Genomic DNA, 18,658 nt, shown 5'->3' with positions numbered 1-18,658 from the left:
CATAACCACATAATATGTTATAATGTAAAGTCTGATTCACTAACCCTTTATTTTATGTTATATATCATATATAGTATATCTCATTGAGATATCTATTTACCCCTTCTCATTATCTCATATATTCAATGTAAAATTCCCTTAAATATTATATTATCTTAGATTATAATTACATTCCCCCTAAATGGTAAGATCCCTTCTCTCTTCTCATTGCAACATTGTTTTTTTAAAAATTTTCAAACTGCCACAGTTCTCCTTTTACATCCCACTTTTTTTCCAAAAATTGTTTCAATTTCCCCCAATCAACAATATATTGTCCTAGGTCAAGATCTTTAAGTTTCCTTGTCATTTTATCCATTTCTGCCATGTACAGCAATTTGTAAATCCAGTCTTCTACAGTTGGTATTTCTTGTGTCTTCCATTTCTGCGCATACAAAAGTCTAGCCGCTGCAGTCATGTAAAATAACAATGTTCTATACTGCGTTGGAACTGCCTCCATTCCCAAGTTCAGTAGCAACAATTCTGGGTTCTTGTTTATTTGTATTTGTAAAATCTCATTTATTGCTTCAATTATTTCTCCCCAGTATTGTTTAGCTACTTCACATGTCCACCACATATGATATAATGATCCTTCATGCTTTTTACATTTCCAGCATTTGTCTGACATGTTAGTATTTCCTAGCGCAATTTTCTTTGGTGTTAAATACCATCTGTAAATCATTTTGTACACATTCTCTTTAATGTTCATACAAGTTGAAATCTTCACTGTATTTTTCCATAGGTACTCCCATGCCTCCATTGTTATTTCTTTATGAAAGTTTATTGCCCACTTCACCATTTGGACTTTTACTGTTTCGTCCACCGTAAACCATTTTAAAAGTAATTTGTAAATCTTGGATATTTCTTTCTTGCCTTCTTGTAGTATCACTTCCTCTAACTCGGAATTTTCCAATCTTATTCCTCCTCTCTGGCAGTCCGCACATGTCTAGCTAGGTTCTAAGAGGAACCTGATTAGGAGGCTAAGCCCTCTCCCTGATACCCAACAAAAACTGCCAACATGCCATATGAGACTTATTCATTCATCTTTCTCTGTCTTTCTGGTTCTCTCGTTCTGCTCTCTGATCGTAATATGTTCAATATGTTCTTTGAATAATTGCTCAGTCACTCATTGACTTTAAAGCTATATCATTTCAGTTTCAGCTATCCTACTAAGAGGAGGTTGCCAGCAATCAGTTTTCCTTCAGGAACATTCTTGTTTTTCTTTGCCATCTATTCACCAACTGTGTGACCAGCCTTATAGAAATGCTTGCCACATATGACACCAGAGATTGTAAATTTCATGTTCTGTCCTAAACAAGAGATGCAGAGTTCTAATCAAACAAATAATGTGGTTAGATAAAACCAGAAACAGTGAACTTGTCGTTTTGATTTGTGCTCAAGAGATAAAACAACTGTGTGAGTTATCAGTGTCTTTGCATCAGAGTTACTCTTTATGTAAAAGTTATTTAATGTGTGCTGAAAATATGTATGGACCCTTACAACTTGTCAGCTTCTTAGGCTGATAGAGGTAAGTTCACAGTTGTGAAACTTTATGTATGTGTATATTTCTATGTATCTCTCTGTGTATCTCTGTCTCTTTGTGAATCATTGTTTTTGGGTTCCTGTTTTTTTAAAAAAAAATCTGTGGTAACATGTGCTCAATATTAACAACTCCTGGAGTTAATTTCTAAGGCTTATGTTTAATCCACTAGAATTCTCCTGTTGTTTGTCAAAAAGTATGTTTATTTCATTAAGAGGGTTAACTTCTTTTGCTACTGCTTGTAGCCTTCACAGCTTGAAAATGTGGTTTTTGAGTGATTCTACTCTGGTGTAGCAGCATGTGGGATCAAGTTTATGAACCCTAGTACAGTAAAGCTGCTTAAATTCATGGTGTCATTTTCTTACATTTGCTGCAACACTGTTTTGGAAAATAATTGCAGACATGGAAGCAAAGGGGATATTATCTAACAAATTATCCATGTCCTTGATCGGAGTTTGCTTTCAGTAGCCAATTTTGCCATCCAGTACAATAATCCACACAATAATCCGTAAAGTTTGCATCTTCATGTGTCCTGCTTAAATATAGCCATTTAATGGCAATTCATTTTGATTGTTGTTCTATGTAATGATCATGTGCTGTGAGACTTCTGAAGAGCTATATTGATTCGGAGAAAGTAAACCATCCCTGTTAGTGGGTTGAAGACAGGAGTAAAAAAGCAGCACAGGCTATTCATTTGTGCAAGGCTTTATGCACAAATTGGATAGCTGTATATTTTGTTTTTTTCCTTCTAGCCAAGATATGCCTTTTTCCTTCTGGGTCTAGAGCTCAAATTAGCTCTTGCCTAGACTACTTCAATATCTTTCTTCCTTTCCTCTCTTCCTTTGATTTTTCTTCTGTCAATTCAAAATTTATCTGATAAAATCATTATCCTCTGTTAAAACCTTTTTTCCTTTAAGACTTCATTGTATTTCATACTTACTTGGAAGTAAACTCCATTGAAGTCTATGGAACTTATTTCCATATTGGGCTATGCAGTCTTTCATGGCTCTCTTTCACTTCAAAATGTGTAAATTTATATAAGAAATCTTACCCTGACTCACTTATCTTGCCTAATTCAGTTCATAAAAGAAAGAAAGAAATATATAAGTTTAAAATATCCCATCTACATAGCTGAAGCAAAGCACCCAATCTGCCCTGCAGAAATTTGGAGGAAGAGTATGGGAACGGAATTACCAAGAAAAGCACTCCAATGTTTCTGGCATCTGGTCTTTTACTAATGAAGACCTTTAGCACAGAATCACAAGGAGTGCTTCAGGCATAATGACAAACCTTGATTTATTATAACATGAATGATCCTTGGGCTTGCATGCTCAGCCTTCTCCTCTCTCACAAATGATTTTCACTTTTATAGGAAATCATAGTGTAGTTTGTTCTCTTCCTTCCAAATCAGGATTCTAAATTCTGATGTAATACTACAGGTTTAGATGATAGACCTGAAATGACTCTTAACTTATTTCTAGTTATTTTCATAGTAAGATACACTGGAAAACTTGCTTTCCACACAGCAAAATGGGTTCCTCTGGACAGAGAACTCTAGGTACAGATTTGCCTCTCCCTGAGATATTAGCCCAGAGTAAACACACTGCCATGTTTGTACATAAAAAAAAACCCACTGTGGAGACTGAAATAAAGTGAATGAGTGACTCTACTACATCAGCAGTGCAGATTTGTACAAGGCCTATAGAAATGAATAAGAGATGCATAATGGATTCTTTCTCACTAGTTCTGAAAATGTTCATTAGAATGTTCATTAGAATGTTCAAGATTGCCTTTCTTCTCTACTGTTCCAAAACTATTTCCACTCAATATATGAGCTTATGAAAAAGGGAGAGAAGGGGCAGCAGTCACACCAACATCAATGCTGGTAAGAGCCCCTCTCCCAACTTGTGAGGTTGGGAGGGAGATGATGGTGGATAGAGCTGGAGAAGGATGCAAGAAGCTGCAAAGGCCCCCATTGCAGATTCTGCAAGTGCAACCCAGCAACAAGGCCCTGCTGACCAGCCTGTTCCTAGTGGCAAAAGCCCATATGCCCAGAAGTAGAAATGGGTGGGCAGAGAGATTATTTGATGGTGAGGGTGAGCTCTGGCATCTTCCTGGAAAGGCACATCAGAAGCAAAGGTGTGGTAGGGAGAAGCTGAAAGGAGAGGGAAGGAGGATGATAGAGTTAAGGATGTTCAAAGAGGAGAATAGGCAGAAGAGGAGCAGAAGGAAGGAAAAAGGAAAGCAGCTAGAGGAATAAATAGACAAGAATGACAAAAGAGTAAGGATGAAAAAGGAGAAAGGAGACAGAATGCCACAGCTCAGTTACTAGCAGCACCTAGATGGAGCATGTGTATTACTCCTATTTTGCAGTCACTCCATTGGCTACCCATCAGTTACCATGCTCAATTCAAGGTTTTGGCTCTCACATACAAAGCCCTTCAAATCTATGTCCTTGGTTCCTCATATCTATGGAATCACCTCTCTCCCTATGCTCCATGACAGTAGCTTTGCTCATCTGAACAGGGCCTTCTGCAGGTGCAGTCCCGTACATGTGCATTCTCTGTAGTGGACCCCAATTTATGGACTGGGCAGCCTGAAGAGGTAAGGAAAGCTTCCATCCTTCTGGCTTTTTACATCCTATGCAGAACCAGATTATTCAGGAGGGCTTTTTTACTCAGGCAGTTTGGCTGCGCTCTAAGTAAATGGTTCAAAGAGATATAGTATTCCACAGTGTACAGCCTGTTGCTGCAAGTATGGTCCTACTGGATAATTTCCATGCTGTAAATATGTCATATCAATCTATGTCATATCAATCTTTTGTCACTATTTTCCAACTCTGTATCAGATTTCTGCTCGTTTCCAGATTTCTGTTATCCTTACCCTATTTTATTGTTTATTGATTGTCCTATAAAAAGGGGGACAATAGTCCTAAGAGACCTGGAAATGTTTGAGTAGATATTACAATAGTTTATAAATTTTTAATTTTTAAAGTGCAAGTGCAAAAGGAAAAAGTACAAATCTATTATACATCCAGTCACTATAAATTATTATTATCCAAGTTCCAATTGTACATCCAATCACTATAAATTATTTATACCCCAAGTAACCAATACTCCAAGGTAAGGTATTACAGTTCATATTAATCCAGTGCATCTTTTATATTAATTCTTTTTTCTCTTTTGCAGGCAGATAACCATCATGAAGAACCGAATTTACCACCGACAGGAAGCAGTGATCCGGGAGAGTTGGCAACGGGTGTGCTGGCAACTGAAACATCCCGTTTCACAAAGCTTATTCATAGCCAAATTTTAAACTGCCAAAAAAGTATAAAGATACGCATATTTATTGTCCCAATCAATGATTGTATTGACTTATATTGTGTTATCCACCTTGAGTCTCAGTGAGAAAGGCAGGCTCTAAAGAATACAAATAAATAAGTAAACAAAAATAAACAAGAGAGTAGAAAATAGAGCCTGTACTAGAAAGAGAGTGGGAAACATCTGTATGACAGGCCAAGGGATATTACCTGATGGCAGACATCTCTAATAAGCCAAACTGACTCCATTATGACTCCATCCATTGTTGAGATGCTCCAGCAGCAGCCTGTTGAGGTTTATCATGTATCCAGTCTGTCATCTGGAACAGAGAATTAATGTTAACATTAAGTAGCCACTGGGCATTCATGTCTTTTTGTGCCCCCCAAAATCTTCACAGTGCCAATTGTCCTTTCACTGCTCCCAAATCAAGACAGAGGGCAACTCTACTTGGGTTTAGTTTATTAAATGTTTGATATATGATATAAAATATTCACTTATTTGAAGGTGGGATGTGCTAAGCAGCCTGCAGCTGCCATGATTTGAGCAACCTCATCCTGGCTCCAAACTTGACCAGCAATTTAGTCAGCTTTGCTTGTTCATGATTAAGCCAAGAGGTGCCAAGTCTGTTATCTCATACCTATTGTGCTGCATAAGGGTTTGGTAGCTGCTACTTAGCAATAATGGTACTCCTTCCAACTCACCCTACTCTACAGTTAATGATAGCAGGAATGGCCTTTCATTAGGGTACTTCCCAGTTTGCCGGACCTGTCATGAGCAAACCACTCTATTCCTGCCATCACTTAGTAATTTGGTAGATGACCTGGTTAGATCTAGATTAAATTACTGCAATTTGCAGTATATAGGGCTTCCTGTAATGATTTGCTGTTTGTTTTTGTTTTTAAACCTTTTAAACCTTTGCCTCTGGATCTTTAATCCAGCTCCTACCTTAAACTTATATCTCAAGAGGTCCCTGGTCACAATTTAAACAACACTCTTTTTTATTTCCATTCAGGCCTTCAGGTTTTCTCTACTTTACCCAAGCTTTTACCTCAAGAATACCTTGAATTAACTGAGCCTTGGCACTGCAAAGGCTGGAAGGGGAGACATTCTGGCACACCAGAGGTGGCAGAGAGCTGTGAAAGAATCAGTCCCCTCTGGAGCGATCCCTGCTAGCTCTGTCATTTAAAACTATGCTTCCTGGCTAACATTGCATCTCCTGACACGTGAGGAACACGTCAGAAGTCTTGTGTAGAGAGACTCTTAGATCCTCTTTGTTTAACTGGTAATAGAAAGGCTTGTTATAGGTGGTAATTCAACAGAATGGTCAGCGTGTAAGGGTAGTTGTGAGAAAAAAAGGGATCTTTCTTGCTTAAACAGAAGTAATATAAGAACCTAGAAGGTTAAACGAATTAAAATTAAAGGGCCCAGTATTAAAAATGCTGACTATAGGACAAATATATATATCAATATACAAAAATACATGTTTTATTATAAATTAATTTTAAAAAATAACAGGCCCAAATATAGCCTCAATTCAGATTAAAATCATACACAAATCTCAATCAAAGACTTTATGCAGCCCTGACCAAATGTGCTTTAGCCTTATGGCCTTCTTTGATGGTCAAGCATAGTTATTACACATTAGCTGCAGACAATGCAATAATATTACAATAATTAGTTAATATAGTACCAAGTTGGAATAGTATTCTAATTAATATTAGTAACTCAAGGCAGAGATGTACTTAAGAGACCTCAATTAAAATCACCTTCTGCCCTAGTCAGGTACACATGTCTTACGTGATGATTCTATTGTGTACCTTCCTATTCTGATCCAAGAAAATTAATTCTAAATGCAGTCTGGAATAATGTAGTAATTTTCCACACTGTGTTGTATATACTGTTTCTGAAACTAATTGTTGCAAAATGCTGTCTCCAAATGTTGACTGGAGTGGGTCACTTCAGCTTTGGTCCACATAAACTGGTTCCCAATTTATTTCCAGGTACAATTCAAGGTGATAGTGCTGATATTTAAAGCCATGTACATTTTGAGACCAACATACCTGAAAGACTACCTGCTCTCTTGTGAACTTTCTCAACCACTGCAGCCATCTTTGGAGACCCTGCTTCAGGTGCCCCAGCCTTCTGAGATTATGCAGGTGGCCTTCTCGATCATGGCACCAGAACTCTGGATTTCTCTCCCCAGGAAAATCCACCTGTCCCCTTCTGCTGCTGTCTTTCATTTTGCTTGGCATTCCATCAATTATTCATCCTTACTCACCAATGTTTTTAACAGTTGTTTTTCCTCTTTTGTATTTATTTTAAATTCTGGTTTTAAAATGTTTTAATGATGCATTTAGGTGTTGGTTTTATTGGCTTTTGAGATTTAAGTTTTTTATGTTTTAAATTTGTTAGCTGCCTGTGTGGGAAGGTAAAAAGCTCTGTTTATGGCTCCCTCATTGGCTGGTCAATTTTGTTGCTTCATCAATCTGGCCAGTGCCTTATTTCAACACTTGAGTGGACTGTGACAACAGCATCCACAGCCGTACTGACCATGAATGAACTTTTTTACAATGGATGTCTGGATGTCTATTCCAACAGTCAAGAAATAAAGTTAAATCTAGCTGGAATAAAGCTGGAGAATTCCTTCCCATTATAATGGAGTGTTTCCATAAGTGTGTCCATTTCTGCACTGTCAAAGAACTTTTTGAGCCACTCTTCAGTTGTGGAAATGGTGGGATTATTTCAATATTTTGACCAAATTATTTCTGTAGCTATTAATACATTTGCTATTAGAAATTTAATTTTCAATTGAACATCAATTAAGAAATAATGAAATAAAAGCAATAATAGATTGAGTGGTAATATACTCTTGGTAATTGTTTGAATGCCCTAAATAACTTATAATCAATAATGATATGTTGTCAGACAATTCCATCAAAGATGATAAAGATCTGCATAAACTACAGGTGATAAATGCTTCCTTGTGAATGGGAATTGTACCACCTGTGTTCAAGGAGACAGTAATTTGACTTGTGTTGAAAAAACTGTCAATAGGCCTCACTATATTGGAGAAATTCCATCCAGTCTCGTCTTCCATTTTGGGGTGGTTGCTTCTCAGCTCCAGAGGTTCATGGAAGCGACTGATTTTCTTGACATATTTCAGCCTGGCTTCAGGCTGGGATGTGGAACAGAGACTGCTTTGGTCACCTTGGTTGATGACCTTTATTGTGAAGTAGATAGGAAGAGTGTGACCCTGCTAGTCCTGCTGGATCTCTCAGCAGCCTTCAATACCACCGACTTCTGAGTCACCTCTTAACCCTGAGACTGAGAGGGGAATTACAAGATAAAAGTTACATGAGTTTGTGCAAGTGTACAAACTTACACACATTTTCCCATTAGCATTCTGTGCACTTGCTCACACAGTCACATACTTCTCGATCCCATGGATGGATGGGAATGAGTTTTATCACAGATCCTCTGAGACTGGGGGATTGGATCCCATGTTGCAGCTCATCTTTGCTCATATGGATGGGAAGAGGAGGAGAGCTTGCCTGCTTTTCATCAGTCACTGCCATCTGGGCTCACTCTTCCAGGCATAGTCATGTTGGGGCTGCTTAATGAGAGGGCAGTATAGTGGGCAGACTGGCCAGCCACCAGGGCTTGCAGGTCTCTGCCTGCTCACTCACTTGTTGGTTTCCCCACTAACACTACCTGCAACTAATGACATGACAAAGGCACACATATACGTTTATTAGGGGTGGAGGTGTCTTTTTACACAGCTAGAAATTTGTGAGTGTTTGGGGAGTGCTATAAAAGGTGAGTGGTATGAAAGAAACAGGGAAAGGATGACTGTAATACATAATTTAAATGTGCTCATGTCTTCCAGAAAAGCAGTATGTAAAATGCTTTATTAAGGATTGTTTAACACTCTAAAGATGTAAAGGTGAGAAACATCTTTGTTGCTATGATTTTAACTGAGTAATTCAATTTTTACAAAAACCACCCACCCACCAGAGTCAAACAAGCAGCAACAGCCTCAGACATCCCCAAAACAACTAACAATGCAATCCTAAAAAAAGTTACACCTGTCTAATGCCATTGATTTCAATAGACTGGAGTAAATCTGCTTAGGATTGCACTGTAAGTGAGGCATAATGGATTTAAAAAGTGGGAGATGCCATCAACAAGCTATCTCATGGAATAACAGGGATTTTGAAAATTATGAAAAAGATAGCTCATATTAGAAAACAAAATGAAAGTGGTTTGTGGCCTCTATGGCTTTTAACAGAACAGTGGGGATACCCTAGAGAAGCAAGGATAAAAGAACTGAATCAGAGCAATAGTACAACCCTCTTCCCAACAAAAATGATACAAACACCATAGGAGAGAGAAGTGGAAACAAAACAAAACTGACACCCAGAGATCCCATGAAATTAGCAGATACGTGCTCTGCTCAGGGGAAAGCCAGCATGTGAATGTAAGACCATACATAAATTTGTTCACTTGCACAAATCTGTGTAACTCATCTCATGTAGTTCCTCTCTAAGAAGCACTGTGTTATGGTGGTTTGAGGTCTATATGGGTGATAGGTCTCAGAAGATGGTACTGGGAGACTTCTGTTTTACCCCATGGCCATTGACCTATGGAGTCCTACAGGGCTTGATTTTATCACCCATGTTTTTTAATATTTACATGAAGCTCCTGGGAGAGGTCATCAGGAGGTTTGGGCTGTGATATCACCAATATATGGATGATACCAAACGTCCTTTTCTTCTATTTCCAAGGATGCTGTTTATATTTTAAACTGGTGCTTGGAGTCAACAATGGGATGGATGAGGGTGAACAAGCTGAAACTTAATCCTAACTAGAGATGGGCACGAACAGCAATACAAACTAAAAAAAAGCCACTAACAACCCAATCTGCTGTTCGAGAACAAACTGTTCATGAGGTCCCATTCTAAATGAATAGGTGGTCATTGCAAGCCTCGTTCATTGCTGTTAATTGCTGTTCATCAAGCCAGACAATCTGGCACCTGCAATCAATTCCCTTGGCAATGTAAGCAGGGATTGTCGGAACTCTATCTGAACTCCTGTTGTTGCCCTGGAAACCCCAATCTAAGCCCAATTTAGCTTGACAGGCAGGCCTTCCTTCCAAGTGTGGAGCTCCAAATTTGTCACAAGAGAGCAAAGACCATGGGGAAGGGGGCTCCCAGCTCTGGCTAGTCTTTGCAGACAGTGGAGAGGGAGAGACAGCTGCTGCTGGCATTTCGATAGACAGGGAGAGTGCATTGGAGCTTGGATTTTCTTTGTGTGGTGGGATATGGATCTACCCCTTCAGGTTCCGGGGCTGCTACCAGGCTCTGGGGCCAAGCTATTATTTATTATTGGTACCTTTCCTGGTGCCTGCACAGGTCAGGTTTCTGGGAGTGGTGCAGTAGGGATCTTGACCAAACTTGGATGATGGCTGTAGGAGAGCCTGCTGACCCCCATGAACAGCCAACCATGAACATGTTCATGAACAGGGTCATGTTCATGGTTGTTCGTGAGTCCCTGTTCGTGGATGGCAATGAACAACGAACATCATGTTCATTTTTTTTCTGTTTGTGTCCATCTCTTATCCTAACAAGAGTGAGGTTCTCTGTGCTAGTAGAAATGCTGAGCAGAGATGTAATATCTCCCTTGTCTTGGATGGGGCTACACTCCTGTTGAAAAGTTGGGTTCACAAATTAGGATTATTACTTGACACAACAGTCACCTTAGAAAAACTGATGGCTGTGGTCATTTGGAGTAAGTTTGCTCAGCTTTGGCTGGTATGTCAGCTGTGTCCATTCCTGGTTCAGTCAGATCTAGACATAGTGATCCATGCCTTAATTACATCTCAATTGGACTATTGCAATGCACTCTGCTTGGGGCTACACTTGAAAATGATCCTAAAGCTGCAGCTACTGCAGAATGTTGCAGCTAGACTACTGGTTGGGACCAGCTATTGGGAACTCGTGGCCCCAATATTATAGAAACAACACTGGCTACAGAGCCGAATTCAAGGTGCTGGTTCTATCCTTTAAAGTCCTACATTGCTTTGGACCAAGGCATCTGAAGGACCATCATCTCCAATGTGTTCCTGCCTGGGAGTAAAGATCGCGAGAGGCCCTCCTGCTGCTCCATCAATCAAAGAAGCTTGGTTGGTGGATGAGGGCCTTTTTGTGGCAGTCACATGACTGTGGAACAATCTCTACAGAGTTCTGTGCCTGGTCCCATCACTCTCTAGCTTCAGGAGGCTGCTGAACATAGATCAATAGATCGATAGATCGATAGATCGATAGATCGATAGATCGATAGATCGATACATACATACATACATACATACATACATACATACATACATAAATGACAAATGGATACATTGACTGGGTTTTGCATCATGAGACCATATCCATTTATATAGATTGTTCTAATGCCAAGACTTGTTCATTCAGATGGAAAAATTTTTAAAAATTCAAAATAGGGCATATGTTCTTAGAAATGCTTATAGTTCAGGAAAGTGCACCATACCGAAACTTCAGCATCATAAAGAGAAGAAACTAACTGCCTTTTTACTTGGCTTCTTGTTTCAAGATCTTTGTGTCTCGTTGTCACCCTGTTTTCAAAGATCGCCTTGATTATTAGAAATTGATTCGCATTTTTTTTAAAAAAACAAGTTATGATTGTGTGCTAGCCAATGTTCATTTAGGACAGATGTAAGTGTTTTGTGATAGTCTAGTAGCCCAAATTCTATGAGTACCTCTGTAATCACTGGAATTATTTCATATATGACTTCTCATTTGTGACAGCCATGTGGAAAAGTTCTTGGTGCACTTTATATAGCAATGATATCATAAATGACTAGCATTGGGTTGTACATCAGAACTCTATGACCGCTTCCCTTGGTGTTTCATTTTTTTCAGTTTAACTTTTGCCTTGGATCTTTCAGTTAGTTCTTGAAAATAAATAGTTCCTAGCTGAGCACAATACAAATGTTTCAGCTTTTAGGCTGTTCCTACAGCACATTCAAATGTATCCAACCATGCAATTCTCACAATCTAGAAGCATTTAAGTCTTCAAAAGAGAGGGTGGTGATTTCAGCCAATATCTTGTTTCCCACTTCAACACCCCCACCCCACCCTGCCTATTGCCCCCTATGCTGTTTTATAAGACCTGCTTGCCTCCAGGAACAAAACTGAATCGGAGTGGGAGAAGGAAAGAGGAATGTCCTGCCCCATAAGATCCACAGCTGGTTGGATATACACTAATAACTTAAATGTTTCCTAGTTCAGTGCTGACAAGTATTGGTATCATTGGACAGTGACTGAGGCCCAAACAGGGCCCATTAGTGACCACTGATCCTCCACCATGCAGCATCTCTACCCTCTCCCCCACCCTCTCTCCCTGGGTTCTGGAAATGGTGGCAAAATTATTCTCCAAATTTATTGTGTCTTCATCCATTCCTAAATTTTGTACTCTTTGGATCATCTTCTTTGGTTGCGTATGTGGCAACCAAAGAGCATGTGGCTCTTCCTCTTTCTCCCTCTACCAAAGCAAAAGGGAAGGCCACAGTTTGTTCATTCATGTAAAAGACAGAGGCAGCAGGCACAGTTGCCTCCACTTGTTAAGCCTATCCCTCTACTTGTGGGTAGGAGCAGTGATGGAAACAGGTTTTCTAAAGATGTTGACAACCACTATCCTGAGGGAGCTGAGGGAGCAACTAGGTGAGTAAGCAGCAGCTATGGTAGGCACTACTGCTGTACATATCCGCAGTGGTAATGCCATCTGGCTACCACTGCTGTTTACTCACCTGCTTCCTTACTTGTACATCTCCCTTGGGGCAGCAGTGATGGCTTCAGTCCTACTGTTGAGAAGAAGAGGAAGCTGAGCATATGTGGTGGCTGCTCTTAAAAGCAAAGATTACTTAGTGTTTGGAGATGAGGCGACCAGCAGGAAAAGGCATCTTGTTCCCCTCCTATCCGTGGCTTCTAATTGGAGCATGTCCTTTCTTTGCCTATCCAGTTCTGACTGGACTTAAAAAAAAAGTGGTTTGAAGCCTGCAGCCACAACTGCATCATTAAACACACACTAACATTTAAAAGAAAGCTACGATTTTTAATATTTTTAAAATTATAGAGCTAAGCTACAAGTGATGCCTGACGCAGGTTGGACACTTGTCAGTTTCCCTCAAGTTTTGATGGGAAATGTAGGCATCCTGGTCTTGCAGCTGTAATGGAGAGCCAAGCTGTAAAGCCAGGACGCCTACATTTCCCATCAAAACTTGAGGGAAGCTGACAAGTGTCCAACCTGTGTAAGGCGTCACTTGTAGCTTGGCTCATAGTTTTGCTGTGTTCAGTATAGGAGATAATCATTTTTAACACATGCTTATTCTCACAAGTACTCATGTTTTAAATTCTAATTTAATATTTGTTACGAGAAACTTTCCAAATACTTTTCAAGACATTGTTCTAACTCTGATCCCATGAATGTTCAGAGATGTATCTAATCACAGCTAGAACTGTCAGGTGGTGACTGGGACAGAAGTCGCTGAAGTGTAAGGCCCACTTACCAAAAGTTACCCACAAAAATATCTGAACAATATTTGCTCTTGTCCCTATTATTATTTCATGACAGTTGTGTGTGGGCTTCTACATCTGCCTGGCTTCAATACCCTCCCACAGATCCAGCATAACAAAGAATAAATTGTGTGATTTAAGAGCGGCAAATGGAACACATTTCCATGATCTCCTTATTCTCTTGAGTGTAGTAAATTGCCTGTCTTCAAATAGAAACATGTAGCCCAGAGAATAGAGGTCATAAGTGTGAAGAATAAACTAGTAAGTATACCATCTCCTCTCATCTGATAAGAACTTGAAGAGTTGTCCTCCTTCAATAAGATAATTACTTCATCACTTATTGAAACTTATAATACTTACTCCTGGGATAAAATTCAACAGCTGCTCACCAATGCATGGAGAGGCACACTGTGACAGCCTGTGACAAAAAGAGCACCCAATTAAACATAATTCATAGCAGATTACACAAGCAAAGCTCAGTACAAATAAAATTTATCTCTCAACATATCCTCAAGAGCTAAGGAAGCACTGTGACTGATGTAAAGAATACATGTGGGGTTTATTGACATGAGCAGGGATTTCTAGCAACCTGGAGTACTTTAGGTAAACACATTCCAGCACATCATTATGGCAGTTTCCCAGTTTGGTGCTTTAGTGCTGCTTTCTTCGTTGAATATAACACCCGGCTCAGAAGTCTATTCCTCTGTCTTCTGGATTCAGCAATGAACAAGTATCGTTTTGTGGTATACTCCAAACTCTTTTACTATCTCAAGCTGTTCTTGGGTTACAGTGTTTTTTGAGTAGCATCTGAAGTTCACCCATCTTTGCAAAGCAAACTCAGGATATCACCCATGTTATTAATTTATCGGTGTAGTGAAGAAATCTTTTTTTAGTTAGAGAATTACCTAGTCAATTTTAAATGTATTAGTGGGACGTACTTACATATATATGTGCTGTATTCTGTCATTTCCAAGCCCCTTTGCCTGGGAGAGAATCCCAAACCCCTCTGGATTCCTCTCCATCAATATTATCTTGATTGTTTGCTGAAACACCAAGTATAAGCCTGCTGCTAACAAAATGACATGTCCAACACTGCTTTTGTCTTTTTAGTTTAGGAGTAGAAAAAGGCATGTATCACTCTACTGTATTCAGTTCGCCTTTTCTATGAGGTAGTTACTTTATCACTTACTGATACTTACTTGTGTGCTAAAATTCGGTAGATATACATAGCAGCTGTTTTCAATCACATTTCCTTCCTGGGGAATGCTTTTGAGCCTGATATCATGCACATATCTATTACTGTTTGGTCAAAAATATGTACCCTAGACGTATGTCAGTGTTAATATGGTACACTTTCCAGTCTGTGTGAATCTAAACTAAAATAGACTGAGCATAAGGAAACAATCTACCTTCTTCCACTTCTCATTCTTAGATTCTACTGGCTTAAGTTCTGCACAACTTCAAAGAAGTTTGGGCAGTGACCCACACAATATTCAAATATCTAAAAGTAAATGGCAAGGCATCACTGCATACTTTAAAAGAACATGTATATCTGGATAAAATGAAACCAGAAAAAGTTTATTAAGGTGGTGTAGTGTTTAGAATGACAGACGTCCCAGGTTTAAATCCTGAAACTCACTGGGACATCTTGGGCCAGTCATGTTCTCTCAGCCCAATCTTCCTTGCAGGGTTGTTACGATAATAAAAACAAGTTCAGAACCTAAGATCAGCCATCCAAAGATCCTTGCAGGAAAAAAAACCCAGGATAAAATGTCTTAGCACATATATTTGGGAATTTAACAAATTAGACATCAAAATAAATAAATATCAAGAGAGACGACGACTGAAGACATAGGTGTCTTGGTATTGGTAAGAAGTGAACCCTTACCCCTGGTAATTGGTTCTGTTGTCAAGCTGCTTCTTCTGTGAAATCTGTCTCCTGTAAATTTAGGTCACTTCCACATGTTCCACACTTCCCCCCAAGCTTTCTCTGTACTGAAGCCGAGTTTTCCCGACTCACTTTTGAAACTCACCTTCCACACTCAGCATCCTCATGTGTGTCTTGTGTGTGTTCGTAGTGGGGGGGGGGGAAGGTCCCAAAACAGAAAGCGCATTCTTTCTGCACGTCACAAATGATGTTGGTGCATTCCCGCCCAACTTTCCTCTTTTTTTTTTAGCACATGCGGGATTGCACTATATCATTGTCCTGTCTTTCGGCTTCTACAGAAACTGGGCAATGGTTCTCTACCACTGATTTCCCACTCAGAGTTTTAAATGCAAAAGTGTTTAATAAATAAGTGAACAGTAGAGTAGCACAATGGTTGTTGGGGGTTTTCCGGGCTGTATTGCCGTGGTCTTGGCATTGTAGTTCCTGACGTTTCGCCAGCAGCTGTGGCTGGCATCTTCAGAGGTGTAGCACCAAAAGACAGAGATCTCTCAGTGTCACCGTGTGGAAAAGATGTAGGTCATTCGTATCTACTCAGGAGGGGTGGGGTTGAGCTGAGTCATTCTGTAAGAGTTTCCCAGGGTGTGGAATGCTAGTAGAGTAGCACAATCATGCAATTTCATATCCTACTATATAAAAAGCAAACCATATTCCCTAGCACTCACTCCTTACCCCCACAGAGGCACAGTATGCAGGGATAAGAAGCGAGTAAGGGGCAAAATGGTTTGCCTCTCTCAACTACCTCCTTGGGGCCTCCAGAGGTCTGGAAGAGCTCAGCATGGGCTGCAGGAAGGCTCAGCGTGGTGGCACGGCCCTCTCAACATCCCACAGCAGCAGGGGTAGTGCTCTCCACCACCTCTGTGGGGCCCTGGGAGGGCCACACACAAGCTAAGTGGTGGCCAAGGAGTCAGAGGAGGAGGGAATCCCTGCTCTTTTCCCTGATCCCACCCTTGACTGATGCTGCGGGGAAAGGTGCAGGGGTGGGGAGAAGCGCTGCTAGAGGCTGTAGTATTTTCCAAAACTACAGGCTTTAATGCTAGTTTGAAATAAAATCAGAAATGGCATTCTGTTCCTAATGTTGATCCTAGACTGATAGTCTGATTGCTGAGTGATCCATTGTAGCAAACACTACATCGTAATAGTGTAAGGACCATGAAAAAAAGTAAAAAAATGGGGGGGGGGAGTTATAGGATTGCGCATGCGAGCCAGATGCTTGTGTGGGAGGGGTAATGGCAAGAGGAGGAGTTGGAGATTAGTGGGAGGGCACTTCAAAAGTGCAAAAAAAAAAGCCTCCAGATGCATTGATACAGTAGATATTTGAGCGAAAAAAGCAGCATCAAAAATGAAAACAGAACAAAACTAGTTTCACAAAAAACGCTTAAAAACCAGGATCATGATCTGCTAGTGCATGGGAAACGATAATGTAATAGAGCAGAACCACAAGTGACAGAAGGCACAGATTGGACACTTGTCAGCTTCCCTCCAGTTTTGATGGGAAATGTAGGCATCCTAGTCTTGAAGCTTGGTTCTCTGACTGCTGTCCAATGGACTTTTCAACTGTCACTTGTCCAACATTCCGCCAAGCTGCCTACATTCCCCATCAAAACTGGAGGGAAGCTGACAAGTGTCCAATCTGTGCCTTTTGTCACTTGTGGTTCTGCTCTATGTAATGAGTGAGATAACCCGCCAAAGTTCCGTTAGCAGGCTGTCTCATTAAGGACCTACGCAAGCGACCTTAGACTCTGCTGGAGCAGCCAAAAGGCAAAGTGCGTTCCCTCTTTTATGTAATAGCTGTTCGGGCATCTGAAGATAGAAATCACATTTTCCTTCAGTCTTCTTCTTTTTCTTATGCTTTCCTTATGGGCCTTGTTTTCTAGACCTCTGACTACCTTCATTACTCCATTCTGAATCAGTTTTATTTTGTCTTCACCTCTCAGTACCACAAGAACAAATGGAAATAATTTCTGCTTCTGCTAGACTGTCAGGTGCCTCCTGTAATGTAATGTGACCCAGGTTCTTCTCAGACTCTGTCCAGATCCCAGAATGTTTTATAATCAAAAGCTGGCCGTGCTATTCTCCAAGTGGATCAACATGTCTTATCTCCACTCCACTGCAAGCTGCCCACAGAAATATTTTGCTGTAGAAATAGAAAACTTACAGAGATTGAGCCAAACCATGAAATAGCCACCTCTAGGGCAATTTCAAGCAGTTGTCAATGGCAGTGGCTTTGAAACAGCACCTGAATGTATGAGAGAAGTGAGATGTATGAGCACTGAGACATAGAAATAGTGAGATAGATTCTAAATCACAAACAGGGTATGCTTTTCAACGAGGAACACTCACTTTTAATAGGTTGGATTCAGCCAAATTTTTCATTCAGTCTCACTGAATCCCCCTCTTTAATGCCCTGTCCCATGTGCCTTTGATCCATGTAGATGCCATAGGTTTGTCAGCTCTGGCTTGGGAAACTCTTGGAGATTTGGGGGTGGTACCTGGGAAGGGCAGGGTTTGGGGAGGAACCTCAGTGAAATATAATGCTATAGAGTTTGCCCTTCAAAGCAGTCATTTTCTCCAGGGAACTGAGATCTCAAAGAACTGAAATCAGTTGTAATTTTAGGAGATCTCCAGATCCCATCTGGAGGTTGGCAAGGTCCCATGCATAGCTTTTTTGGTGGTCAAAGGGGATCCTTTTACTAGTAGAAAAACTGGTTTGATCCAACGCAAAAGTATTGCCCCGTCTGTATAACAAGGGAAAGATACATTGTTGTTAGTATTTTGTGTTCAAACTTTGCCTGAAGCTGCAGAGAGATTAAGAAAACTATCAGTTGTGCTCAATAGGAACAGCAGTCCATAGTACTAAGGAACTTATTTCTCTGTGTACTGGCTAGGAAGCTATGGATTTTTTTTTTTACAACTCACAGATCTTTAGCACCTTAGGACATTTATTATCCAACTTTTCCATTCAATTTTCATCAGAGCTCACAGGTAACTGAAGTGTTAATTAACCATTTGTACATCTTTAGTCAGGGTTTTAAGAAGAAGGCCTTTCTTGCCCCACATAGCCTGACCTTGCCTTGTTTCATAAACTTGACAGAATTAACACACTGATGTCACATAGTGGTAGAAATTATATTCTATGTCCTAGACAAAGAACTACAGCAAACTGCAATCTGTTCATGCTCAGCATGGTTTGTATAAAATGCCGGTCCCTTTTGGCTTC

The sequence above is a fragment of the Eublepharis macularius genome, chromosome 7 (assembly GCF_028583425.1).
Source record: "Eublepharis macularius isolate TG4126 chromosome 7, MPM_Emac_v1.0, whole genome shotgun sequence".
In the NCBI taxonomy this organism is placed as follows: Eukaryota; Metazoa; Chordata; class Lepidosauria; order Squamata; family Eublepharidae; genus Eublepharis; species Eublepharis macularius.
The sequence above is the reverse complement of the archived record's forward strand: the minus strand, read 5'-3'. Positions refer to the sequence as shown.